Source organism: Symphalangus syndactylus, chromosome 5, assembly GCF_028878055.3.
Source record: "Symphalangus syndactylus isolate Jambi chromosome 5, NHGRI_mSymSyn1-v2.1_pri, whole genome shotgun sequence".
In the NCBI taxonomy this organism is placed as follows: domain Eukaryota; kingdom Metazoa; phylum Chordata; class Mammalia; order Primates; family Hylobatidae; genus Symphalangus; species Symphalangus syndactylus.
Genome location: NC_072427.2, coordinates 110,285,615 through 110,299,836, shown reverse-complemented (window position 1 = coordinate 110,299,836; position 14,222 = coordinate 110,285,615). Strand labels below are relative to the sequence as shown.

The window sequence follows — 14,222 nt, the reverse complement described above, 5'->3', positions numbered from 1 at the left end:
GGTGAAAGTGATTTGCATGCTGCAAAATTTACATATCAATTATTTAATTTTGGATATCAGGTATTTGACTATTGAGACTTAGGAAACAGCATAATTTTAGTAATTTGTAAAATTTAATAGTGTTTAATCTTTCTTTTTTTTGGTAGAATTTTGTTGCAGTGTTTTTTCCAATATTTTTAAATATGGTAAAACAGATGCAACATATAATTTACCATCTTATCATTTTTAAGTGTACAGTTCAATGGTATTAAATACATACATAATATTGTGCAAATATCACTAAGATCTGTCTTCATAACATTTTTCATTTTTGGAAATCTGAAACTTTATACCCACTAAACAATGACTCTACATTTTCCCAGCCACTGCCAATGGCCATTCTACTTTGTGACTCTATGATTTGACTACTCTATGTATCTCATATAAGTGGACTCATGAAATACTGGCTTTTTGTGACTTACTTATTTTACTGAACATAATGCCCTCCAAGATTGTGTATGTTGTAGCATATGTCAGAATGTCTTCTCTTTTTAAGGTTAAATAGTATTACCTGCATAGACTACATTTACTACATTTTGTTTATTCATTCATTCATTGGTTGATGTTTGAGTTGCTTCTACATTTTAGCTATTGTGAATAATGCTGCTATAAACTGTTCTTTAGGGTATGTACTCAGAATAGGAACTGCTGGATTATATGACAATTCTATTTTTAATTTTTGAAGTAACATCTGTACGATTTTATATTCCCACCAACAGTGCACAAGAGTGCAGTGTTTTCACATCCTTGCCAATGCTCATTTTCTGTTTTTCATTTGTCTATTTTTTAAAATAGTCATCCTAATGGATACTAGGTAGTATCTAACTGTAGATTTCATTTGCATTTTCCTGATGTTTAGTGACGTTGAACATTTTTTCATGTGCTTATTGACCACGTGTCCTTCTTCATCTTCTTTGGAGAAATGTTTATTCAAGTCCTTTGCCCATTTCTGAATTTTGTTGTTTGATTTATGTGATTGAGTTTTGAGAGTTCTCTACATATTCTGTATATTAACCCATTATCAGATGTATGGTATGTAAATATTTTCTCCCATCCTATGGGTTTCCATTTTACTCTATTGATAGTGTCTGTTGAGGCACAAATTTATTAATTTTTATGATGTCCAACTGTCTATATTTTATTTTGTTGCCTGCGCATTTGGAGTCATATTTTAAAAGTCAATGCCAAATTTAGTGTTGTGAAGCTTTGCACTACATTTTCTCCAGAAAAGTTTTATAGTTTCAGTCTTACATTTTAGTCTTTGACCATTTGAATTCATTTTTATATATGGTGTTACAAAAGGGCTCAACTTACCATTTTGCATGTAAATGTCCATGTTTTCCCTGCACCATTTGTTGAAAACACTATTGTTTCTTTCATTGAATAGCGTTGGTACTCTCATCAATAATTATTTGATATTGTATATGTAAATGTTTATTTCTAGGATCTCTACCTATTTCATTGGTCTATATGTCTGCCTTTATGCCAGTACCATAACGTTTTGATTACTGTAGCTTTGTAGTGAATTTTGAAATCAGGAAATACGAACCCTCCAGCTTTTTTCTTTTTCAATATTATTTTGACTGTTCAGTCTCTTGAGACTATTTATGCAAAATAGATCATTGGTATTTTGATAGGGATTGCATTAAATCTGCAGATCACTTTGGGTAGTATAAACAGCTTAATATTAAATCTTTCAATGGATAAATACAAAACATGCTTTTATTTATTTATGTCTTCTTCAATGTTTTTTGGCATTCTTTTCCAGTTTTTATTGTACAAAACTTTCACCCCCTTGGTTAATACCTAAGTATTGTATTCTTTACATACTAATATACACTGAATTATTTTTATAACTTTCTTTTAAGAATGTGCATTATTTTTATGTAAAAATGAAACTTTTTTGGTGGTAACTTTGTATCTTGCTACTTTGCTGAATTCATGTGTTACTTCTAACAGTTTTTTTCTGAACTCTTTAGAGTTTTCTAGAGATAAGATCATATCATCTGCAAACAGATAATTTTATTTCGTTATTTCCAACTGGATGCCTTCATTTATTTTTCTTGTGTGATTACTCTGACTAGAACTTCCTGTACTATGCTGAATAGAAGGGATAAAACTAGTCATGCTTGCCTTGTTCTTGATTTTAGAGGAAAAGCTTTCAGTCTTTCACCATTATGATGATCACTGTGGGTTTTTAAAAATATATGACTTTTATTATGTTGAGGTAGTTTTCTTCTATTCATAGTTTGTTGTTTTTATCATAAAAAGTGTCAATTATGTCAAATGCTTTTCTGCATCACTTGAGATGACCGTGTGTGTGTTTTTTTCATACTTGGAATGTGGTGTATTACATTAATTATATATGATGAGTCATTATTGCATTCCAGAAGCAAATCTCAAGTTGTATAGTACTTTGAATTTGAATTTTAGTATTTTCTTAAATTGTATAGTACTCTGAATGAATGTGGTGCTGAGTTTGGTTGCTAGTATTTTTACATCAATGTTCACATTAAACACTGGTCTATAGGTTTCTTATAATGTCTTTGTCGGGTTTCAATAGCAGGCTAATGTGATTTCTTCTTTTATTTATTGATTGTTTAAGAATGTGTAGTTTAGTCATTATTTTACCTCTGACAATCTCTGCTTCTAAATTAGCATGTTTAGACTATTTGCATTTAAAATGATTATGGCTATAGTCAGATTAATAACTATAAAGTTTGTTAATGCCCTTAACAAATTAACAGTAGTTACTTTAAATGTCCTGCCTGATAACCCCAAAGTGTGTGTTTTATTGAAGTTTGGTTCTTAAGCTTGCTTTTTTAAAAAAAGAAATTAACATTCCTGCATTGGTCCATTCTCACATTGCTATAAGAACCGCCCAAGACTGGGTAATTTATAAAACAAAGAGGTTTAATTGACTCACGGTTCCGTATGACTATGGAGGTCTCAGGAAGCTTACAATCATGGCGGAAGGGAAGAAGAGGCAGGCACCTTTCTCACAAGGTGGCAGGAGAGAGAATGACCAAAGGAGTAACCTATCAAACACTTATAAACCATCAGATCTTGTGAGAACTCACTATTATGAGAACAGTATAGAGAAACCTCCCGAATGATCCAATTACCTCCACCTGGTCTCTTCCTTGACACATAGTAATTATGGGAATTACAATTCAAGATGAGATTTGGGTGGGGACACAAAGCCTAACCATATCAATACCTAATAATGTTTGGTTGAAAGCTGGACATGATGTATCGGGTGACAGTAACTGAGCTAAACAGGCTTTAATGAAAGGTTTTATGTTAGCCTGGCTTGGCGCTGGGCTGTATTTAATGTTGGGGTTATATGTACCACAGATTTCAAATTCCTCTGGTGACCTTATTTTTGTCTCCCCTGTTGATTTTGGGGTCCCTTAAGTACTACTCTCATAAAGTCTGTGTCTTGCAGCTATTTCAGCTATAATCCACTGTTTTTCTACTGAGTCTTTACTGGCCTGGGGGTAAATTGTGGGGTAGAGGAAAGTGTGTAATCTTATTATTAAATATCATTCTTTTAATGTATCTATCTATTTTCCTGTGCTGTGACTTTCACAAGTGTTTCTTAGCTTTTCTTCTTCCCTTACGTGAAACAGAAAATCTAGAGGATTTTAGAGTGGAGAAATTACCTTTTCTTAAGGTGGAATAGGCTCTATGGTTTCTCTGGGGAGTAAGCCTTTGTTATGGAGAAGACTTTGGGCGTATTTCAGAACTGTTTCTTTTCCCCTCTCTCTGCCAGAACCAATAGGAGATTATTCTCAGATATTTACTACGGATTCTTGGAGAGATTGCCCATAAATATATATCCCACCCACCTGAAAACTGCAACCCCTAGTTTATCATCCTTACACTAGTCCACACTTTGCATCTAGTAATTTGTTAATTTGTTCAAATTGTCAGAAGTGTTTGAACCAGAGGAACTCCATTTTGTATAGGGGCTGGATAAAATGAGGCTGAGACACACTTGGCTGCATTCCCAGAAGGTTGGGCATTCTAAGTCACAGGATGAGATAGGAGGTGGGCACAAGATATAAGTCGTTAAAGAGGCCCACGAAACCCACCAAAACCAAGATGGCGATGAAAGTGACCTCTGGTTGTCCTCACTGCTCATTATACGCTAATTATAAGGCATTAGCATGCTAAAAGGCATTCCCACCAGCACCATGACAGTTTACAAATGCTATGGCAATGTCAGGAAGTTACTCTATGTGGTCTAAAAAGGGGATGAACCCTCAGTTCTGGGAATTGTCTGCTCCTTTCCCAGAAAACTCATGAATAATCCACCCCTTGTTTAGCATATAATCAAGAAATAACTATAAGTATAATTAGTTGAGCAGCCTACACCACTGCTCTGCCTGTGGAGTGGCCATTCCTTTATTCCTTTATGATTTTAATAAACTTGCTTTAAGTTTATGGACTCACCTCCAATTCTTTCTTGCACGAGGTCCAAGAACCTTCTCTTGGGGTCTTGACTGGGACTCCTTTCTGGTGAAAAAGTTACCATTCATGTTTTCCGATCAGTGTAAGAAGACAGGGAGAGTCTCCAGGAACTATAAGAATGTAATCAACTTGAGCAATCCAGTCTGTTTTATGGTTTTGCAGCCTGTATTTGTAACCACTCAATGAGTTCTTGCCCACTGCTCAGATGGAGCCAATTTATGAAGACAGGGGAATTGCCATAGAGAAAGAGTTTAATTCACACAGAGCCAGCTAAATGGAAGACCAGAGTTTTATTACTCAATTTATCTCTCCCAAAATTTGGAGACTGCATTTTTTAAGGATAATTTGGTGAGCAGTGGGCCAGGGAGTTGGGAGTGCTGATTGGTCAGGTCGGTGACAAAATTGGGAGGGTCAAAGTGGGTACTTTTTGCTGTCTTCTGTTCCTGGGTGGATTCACAGAACTGGTTGAGCCAGATTACAGGTCTGCGTGGTGCCAGCTGGTGCCTCAGAATGCAGGACCTAGAAAGTATCTTAAGCACCAATCTTAGATTTTACAGTAGTGATTATTCCTGAGAGCAACTGGGGATGTTCTGAATCTAGTGGTCTCTGGCTGCATGACTTCTAAACCATAATTTCTTATCTTGTGGCTAATGTGTTAGTCTTACAAAGGCAATCTGATCACAGGCAAGAAGGGGGCTTGTTTGGGAAAGGGCTGTTACAGTCTTTGTTTCAAAGTTAAACTATAAACGACGTTCTTCCCAAAGTTAGTTCAGCCTATGCCCAGGATAAAAAGGCAGGTTGAGGGTTAGAGGTAAGATGGAGTCAGTTAGGTTAAATCTCTTTCACTGCCATAATTTTCTCACTGTAATAATTTTTTTAAACAGCAGTTTCATTTTTTCCCCAAACTCTGTGTAGAATGTGTTCACCTAATTGGCTGGAACAAGTTCCTAACAGATCTCAGCAAATTACATATTAACCGAAGTAAACTTTTCCTATTATCACGCTAAAATCTCCACCCTATGAAGAGCAACAGCTTCATTATCATAACATGCAACCTATGTGCCAGCATAATGACTTACTGCATCTGCCCCACTGGGACCTCTCCTCTACATGCAATGATGCACCCTCTCCCCTCTCACTGCCCCAGGAAACCCTCCTTCAAGGAGACACTGCCTTGGAGAATACACCCCATGCACTCCTTACTTGTGGAAAGTAATAAAACTCCTATTGATCAAAACCTGCATTCTTGTGGGGAGAGTCATTTGTTACTCCAGGTAAATGAACCCCCTTTTTTTGGTAACATTCATTTAAGGTTCTATGAGATTCTTCTCCTGGTAAGCAGATCTCAGCTCTGATTCTCTGCATGGGCACTTTTTTAAGGATTTCCACATTTCAAGGTAACAATTTGCCCAACAACCTCAGCTCTTCAAGAACCACCATTGATTTTCAGTTTGTACAATCATTTCTTGTTAGAAGAATATAAGTGATGACCATTAAGCTCTTTAAAATTGCAGCTGAAGTTGAAAATCCACTAATACTGATTCGTTAAGTGTTAGCTTTTATCTTTTATAAAATTTGCTTCTGCCTCTGTGAATTTAATTTTTGTCTATGCGACATTTTATTTTTCTTCTATTAATTTTTCAGTTACTTGATAAAAAAAGCTCTTGTAATTTAATTCCTTTGAACATCCACTTGTTGGCATTTGAAACATCCTTACATTAAATTCTCATGCTACTCCTCTTTCTCTTGCCAAGTGAGAGCCAGCTCAGCTTACACTTGTCAGGAAGCTTCCATTTCCACATTTAACCAATTTAACCATCTATGTTCTGCTTTTCTCTATCTGTTGAGCAGGTGCACTTCTGTGAGTTCCTTAACCCTACATTTCAGTCTTGCTTAGTGGCGCTCAAGGGTCTCAGCTCCTGCCATGGTGCCTGGCATCTAGTAACACAGTTGATGTTCAGCTGTTACAACATGAATAATCATCATCCAGCAGTAATTATTCACAAAAGTTGGTTAAAATAATATAACTTTATTATAATATGACTATTTTCCAAATTTTTTTTGAGAATGAAGATGATAGGGAAAGACACCTGTTAACCTAAAAATGTAGGCCATTTAAAAGTCTCTTGTTTTTCTGTTGTCAACAAGTTCAATGTTCACACTGTGCTTTTGATCTATAAACCTGAGTAAAGTACAAGAAACATCTCATTCAATTCTCTCAATTTTGAGTTCACTCATTTTAGAGATAGAAAAGTGAGCCCCAAAGAAACAAAGTTAGTAGCACAGACTGCACAATCCCATGATTTATAAACCAGTACTCTTTCATTCTATCACCTTGCATTATGACACCTCTGAATAATTTGCTAGTTCTAGACAGATAAATGGAGGCTATGGATTGCTACAATTTTTAGTCAAGGCAGACTGGACCAATAACGTTAACAACAATATCCCCCACAGAATTATTTATTACAACTATTCCCTGTTTTGTTCTGCATCAGCAGGTCCATCTGGCAGTAAAGGATTGACCAGGTGTTTTGGGAAAAGTTGGCACACAAATACCTTGAACACTGTGATGTGAGCAGGAGGGGGAGATATTTTCAATGAGAGAAAATTAGATTATTCTTGATATGTATAAAGATGCAAGACATTTTTAGGGGATAGCAATTATGAAACATCTTTTTGCTTTATTTGTAGAGGTTTTTTGGCTTGGTTTATAAAACCAGAATGAAGTATAAATAGTCAAGGGAACTAGAGTGTCATCCCTATTAGTGTAGAGAATAAACAAAAATCTAGGTAGACATCCTTGAAAATTTGCAGTAAAATCAAAAAGTCATAGCTCATCAAAACCATTTGTTATTCTAAAGAAAATAATAATAACAAAACCTCTCTCTTGATTAGTCTTGATTAGTTGGTACCTGACTCAGGGTTTTCAATCAGATGCTCAGAATATAGTTTACAAGTGACCTTTCCCTTACTAAATTGAATTTTGTGGCCTGAATTAGTTAATCCTTCTCCCAAAGTGAGCAATTTCCTGTGTATTTTAGCTTATCAAAGACAATGAATGTATTAAGAGGGCAGAATTCATTCTAATACTGCAGAACTTAGACTGAATAACAAATGTACTACAAGTCCACTGAGGTTTCAAGCAGCCACTAAGAAGCTGTCACCAGGCAAAGAGAATGTTTCTTTGTGTAGTGAGTCTGTACACATTAATGAGAAACGTCCATTGCTGGCACCCGCGGTCTGCAATGCCCTTGACTTTCATTATGTAAGAATTAATTCCACGGCAAAGGGCTTTTATCAAGCTTGAATGTGCATACAGGAGTCCCCCATTATTTGTGGAACATATGATTTTAGGCCCCCAGTGGATGCCTGAAACCACAGATGGTACCGAATCCTATATCCACTATGTTTTCTCCTATATATACAGACCTATGATAAAGTTTAATGTATGTTAGGCACAGTAAGATATTAAAACAATAATAATAAATTAGAAAAATTATAACAACATACTGTAGTAAAGTTTTTTTTTTCTTTCCTTATTAAATCAAGAATTTTCACCCTTTCACTTAAAGGAAGAAATTTACAGCTTCTCTTTGGCATATCCAAAGTACCAGCATCATTGTTCTTGCTCTTCGGGGCCATTGTTAAGTAAAATAAGAGCTATTTGAACACAAGTGCTGTGATACCTCAACAATGGATCTGATAACTGAGATGACAACCAATTAACTAAGGGGCAGGTGGGCAGCAGCTTAGAGAGCGTGGAGCTGCTGGACAAAGGAATATGAATCTTATCATTTCTGGGTAGAACATAGTTGGATGGTACAAGATAGTATTACACGGCACAAAACAATATGCAACTTAAAACTTATGGATTGTTTATTTCTGGAATTTTCCATTTAATATTTTTGAACTGAGGTTAACCCAAACCATGTGTAACTGAAACTGTAGAAATTGAAATCATGGATAAAGAGGAACTACTACTGTATGATATATTGTAAAATATCCAACCGCACAATGTTTCCATACAGTTTTAAGACAGAAAAAAATAATAATTTTCTAAGATTTGGTTAATTTTTATTTAACATTTATATTTATGTATTTTAACCTTTTCATCATAATCGCCTACATTTTCTTTAACCTGTTTCATTTTGAACATTACTTAGTGATTTTAGAAAAAACGACTAAAATGTTAAATCAAAATTGATGAATCTACTATTTAGAAACAACATTGACATGCATACCTTTCTTTTATATATGAACATATGTGTTCCTTCACATCTTTTCTAAATATGAATTTATTATAACTGTTTTGTAACCTTTCTCCAACAAATTATTTGCTATTTTTTAACTTTATTAACGGATAAACATCTTAAACAGTAATTATCTTAAAAAACAAGAAAACATAAATTCAATTTAAAAAGCATCCAAATTACACTTATATATATTTCAATATGAAATAATTTCATAATTCCTTGGAATGAAAGATGTCAAGCTCTTAGCATCCATATTTCTTCAACATCTTCTCTCTTGACCTGCTAATTTTGTTGCCCAGACTATTTTAAGTTTGATAGCAATCATAACACTATATTATCCAGTTATATTTCCACCAGGATTTATCCTTGTCTTTATATTTAAGTAAATTTAATATTCATTACCAATAAATCACCAAGGCTTCTCCATCCTCAAGTTCTTCATATTATTTTTTAGGTCGTTGAATTTAATCACCAAGAATTTTTCTTCAGAATTACTCATTTTATATTTTCTGACTCTTTTATATTACAGAATGTCAGCCAGTTGCTTTAATTCTTTTACGACTATTGAGATGGGTGTCATATTCTTGGATCACACTTCCTTTTTTTCAAGACTTGGCAATCACTGCTTTACTTATTTTCTGGCAAAGAATGTTTCTGTAGAGAAATCTAAAGGCTAGCCTGATTTTACCCTTATAGCTAATGTTTTCTTACTACTTATGATCTAAAAATTATTTACTTTAAAGTTCACTGGTTTTGGTGTATATAACATGAATCTCAATTTTGGCTTATCTTTATCAACTTTCTTGGTATGTGATATATCCTGAATTCTTAAAAAATTGTTCTGTATATTTTTCCTGTGAATTTAGTTTCTATATAATTTAAAATTTTTTTCCAAGGTATCTCTCTGAATATTATTTGTATTGTTTACTTCAGGGACATCAATTACCTTATGTTGCATCATTTTTGTTTTTTATATAAATAATATTCTGTATATTGATTTAATATTTTGACTTTCCTTCTATGTTCGCTATGATTTCTGAAGCCTTTTCCTCATAACAGCAACTTGATTTTCAATTGCACTCATTCTGTTTCTTTCAGTTTGTATCTTTCTGTGTTTCAGTTTGTTGACTTCTGTTACTATCTTTACATTACACATCTTTTAGGTAGTTATTTTGTGCTGTGATTTTATATAAGTAATTTTATTATTTTCTTTAATAACTCAATGATTTTAAGGAAGTTGTCTGTTGTTTGCTGTTTGTTTTTGCTTCTGCGATTTTATGTAATGCAATTACTCATATTTTGTGATATTCCTTGTTTTTATAATCATGGATAGTATGAACAGCATTCTGTAGGTCCTATTTGTTTTATCATAGAGCAATCAAATTGTCTTTGACACACATCCTAATTTAACTGATATTTCCAGTAGCTTGAGGATGTGTGGTTAGAGAGGTTAAAAGGCTGGCATGCATTACAGGGTGCTCTTTTCTGTACTCTAAGTTGCCACTGGGTGTACCCTCTCCATTCTGCCAGGTTTCTCTCACTCCCTCCATGAGGTATCTCTTGTACTCCCTTCTCAATCCTGTGACTGATTAAGTTAGATGACCAATGTGCAAATTGGAATTCCTTGAAAAAATAAATAAATCAAGATGTTTCAGAACTTGAAGTTAGAGTACAATGTATGATGGCCATAAGAAATTGAGAAACACAAGTATATTAAAATTAAAGCCTTTTGTATATCCAAGACACTTTAATAAAAGTGAAAACTGGCAGAAGTTATTTGTACTACAAATAATTAAGAGGATTCATATAGTTTTATAAAGACCTCAGAATTCAAAAATAAAAATGCTAAATATATGAATAGACTACTGGGGAGTGTAAATGAGCACATTCTTTAAAGAATAGTCAATGCGTGTGGCTAACATACATATGAAGAGATGTCTAAAGTCATTGACATTGAAGGAAGCTGGAAGCAGGACTCTAATGCGATGCCATTTTATACCCATTCAATTGGCAAATAAGAAGCCTGAAATGCAAAATGTCACAGCAGATAAAGGTTGATTCATTCTCTCATGCACTTAGGGGAATAGAAAATAGGAACAAAAATGAACAATCTCTTTGAGTATAAAATACAGCATTACTCTCTAGGGCTGGTAAATTCATATAATCTTTGTGACAGAGATGTAGTACAATGACTGTATTTTGACTGTAAGAGGTACTCAGTTAGGGACTGTATATGCCAGCCCTCACTGTGGTAGGGAAAGCCATGTGACTTGTTTACTATTGGAATAAGAGCAACAGCGAATGTACTAGTTTGCCAGGGATGGCCACAAAATACCACAGACTGGGTGTCTTAAACACGAGAAATGTATTTTCTTATAGTTTTGGAGGCTAGAATTCCAAGATCAAGGCATCCCCAGTTCAGTTTCTCTTGAGGCCTGTCTCCTTGATTTACAGGTGCTACTTTGTCACTCTGTCTTGACACAGCCATTCTTCTCTATGTGTGCATGTCTGCTGTATCTTACAGTTTATTATAAAGACTTCAGTCATATTGGATTAGGACTCCATCTTCATGACCTCATTTTTATCTCCAAATATAGTTACTTTCTGAAATACTGAGATTTGGGACATCAATGTGTTAATTTTGTGGAAATATAATTCAGTTCATCCCAGTGGGGTACACCATTATTGAGCCAAGGTTTCTGGGAGATAGATGTGCTACCTTCATGTTCTCTTGAACTTCTGATAATCATACACACACACACACACACATAATTATGTGGTACAAGAGGAAAGAAACCTTGATTTCTGAATTACTGAATGGAGATCAGGCACCTGCTTTGAATTGATACATAAGCAAGAAAGAGAGGTTTAATATATTTGAGTCATTTACATATTTTGGTCCATTTGTTAAGTTACCTTAACCTATAATGAACATAATTTAAGCCTCATAAATATCACTCATGCACAAAATCAACTTTTGCACTTAGTAACAGCAGATATAAAGAAGAATGTTCAGGCCGGGTGAAGTGGCTCACGCCTGTAATCCCAGCAGTTTGGGAGGCCGAGGCAGGCAGATCACGAGGTCAGGAGTTTCAGACTGGCCTGACCACATGGTGAAACCCCGCCTCTACTAAAAATACAAAAATTAGCCAGGCGTGGTGGCATGCGCTTGTAATCCCAGCTACTCAGGAGGCTGAGGCAGGAGAATCACTTGAATCCAGGAGGCAGAGGTTGCAGTGAGCTGAGATCATGCCACTGCACTCCAGCTTAGGCGACAGAGCAAGACTTCGTCTCAAAAAAAAAAAAAAAAACGAAGACTGTTCAGAGCAATATTACTCATGAGGGGAAAAAAACTAGAAACAGCCTAAATTCTCATCAGTTTGAGAATGAATAAATAAATTGTGGATCATTAAAATGATGAAATATTGCACAGTACTAAAAATGCCAAATATACATACTTCAATCATGATAAATTGTAGAAATATAAAATTGAAAGAAAAATTTCACAGAAGGCTGCATACAATTTTCTACTGTTTTTATAAACATAAAATAAATAAAACATATTTTAAGTACGCATATATATATATTTATAAGTCATAAAATGATAAAGAATCTTGAGGGTATGATAAAAACATCAGCTTGGCCATCTGCTCTTCAGAAGAGGGAGGAGGGGCTGCTCGGGAAGTTGGATGGAGTGCTTATGTAGTATTGGTAATACTCTATTGTGTTTTGTAATGGGTTCTGTTTTATTCTTTCCAAGTTGCATATGTGAAATACATATATACAATATTTATTATAATATTACATATTAAGCATTTTATTTGAAAAATTTTAAACATCTCCAAAATAATCATTTTGTCCCTTTTAAACATTGTAATAGTAAATTACAGTTGGCATGGCTGTATTTGTTTAAGGTCTAATGAAAATTTTTTAGAAATCAAGTTGTCATTAACAGGTTACTCAGTAAGATATCATATAATTTTGAAAATAATTTGGCTGGCCGTGGTGGCTCACGTCTGTAATACCGGCACTTTGTGAGGCCAAGGTGGCGGATGGATCCCGAGGTCAGGAGATTGAGACCTTCCTGGCTAATACGGTGAAACCCTGTATCTACCAAAAATACAAAAAATTAGCAGGGAGTGGTGGCAGGCGCCTGAGGTCCCAGCTACTCGGGAGGCTGAGGCAGGAGAATGGCGTGAACCCGGGAGGTGGAGCTTGCAGTGAGCCGAGATTGCGCCACTGCACTCTAGCCTGAGTGACAGAGTGAGGCTCAGTCTCGGAAAATAAATAAATAAATAAATAAATAAATAAATAAAATAATTTTGATGAATATAATTTTGATCAAAATTAAGTCGCCAAAAATAACATTGAACTTCGTCTTTATAGATGAAAGACTTTAAATTTAGGGTGGGATTCAAAAGTGGTAAGTAGTAAAAATCATTTTAGGTGAAAATAATATAAGTTGATAATTAAAAATACTACATGATTACACAGAGACTAGTTGTCTTTGCCAAGGACATCAGTTAACTATCAGATAAAGCTAAAATTCTTGTCCTTGTGATTTAGTGATTTTACAGGTAATGCTTATTGATTGAATAATAGTTAACAGGTTAAATGTTTATTATTTCTGACTTTCTAATAATTATAAAATCAGTTGCATATGGTGCATAATACTGGAAGGGAAAGCAATAAATACTAAATAATATACATATCTAACTGGCATTTCTGTCTCTACTAGAGCTAAAAAGTATTAATGTGTTTAATAATATTTCTGTATTCCATTAAGAAATCATGATACATATATACTTCTCCAAAGGATTAAAAATCAATTCCTGTGTAGAAAGGATCCTGTGATAATTGGGATTGAATTGCAAAGAATATCCTTATGATTGTATCTTGAAAGATTTTTCTGCAAGAGTAGTGATGTGCACTTTTATTAGTTTAATTACCTTGAAATCTTAAAGACAGAAGATTTTTAAAGTTGGTCAAAATATAGGAGTTAAATATATTCATTATTTTTCAATTCTTCTTAAGGAGGTATGAAGGACAGACAATCCAGAAAATAAATATTTATAGTGAGGATTGGCTTAAGAATGCTTGACCTCAGAACAGCCCTTCCATTATCCTTTAAGAAAAGCGTCCACATTTCAAGATTAGACACTCTAATTTAACATTTAATTTACAATATTGGGGTGTATACGGGAGGCGGAGCTTGCAGTGAGCCGAGATTGCGCCACTGCACTCGCCTGGGCAACAGAGCGAGACTCCGTCTCAAAAAAAAAAAAAAAAATATTGGGGTGTATATTTCCTAGGGAATTGATGAAAGAAGTTTCATTATTTCTTACAATTTTTTTATATTTTTGCATATTTCTTAGTGTTTGTAGTCTCTAAAATGTACTCTTCAACATTGATATTTCTTGAACATTCTACCTTATTTTTCATCTATTTTTA

At 34.5% G+C, this 14,222-nt stretch overlaps 1 long non-coding RNA gene across 1 annotated transcript in view; it reads left to right on the top strand.

The window, feature by feature from the left end:
• The window catches only part of LOC134736737 (uncharacterized), a 37,132-nt gene that overhangs the window by 3,941 nt on the left and 18,969 nt on the right, over positions 1-14,222 (top strand). The window lies entirely within an intron of this gene.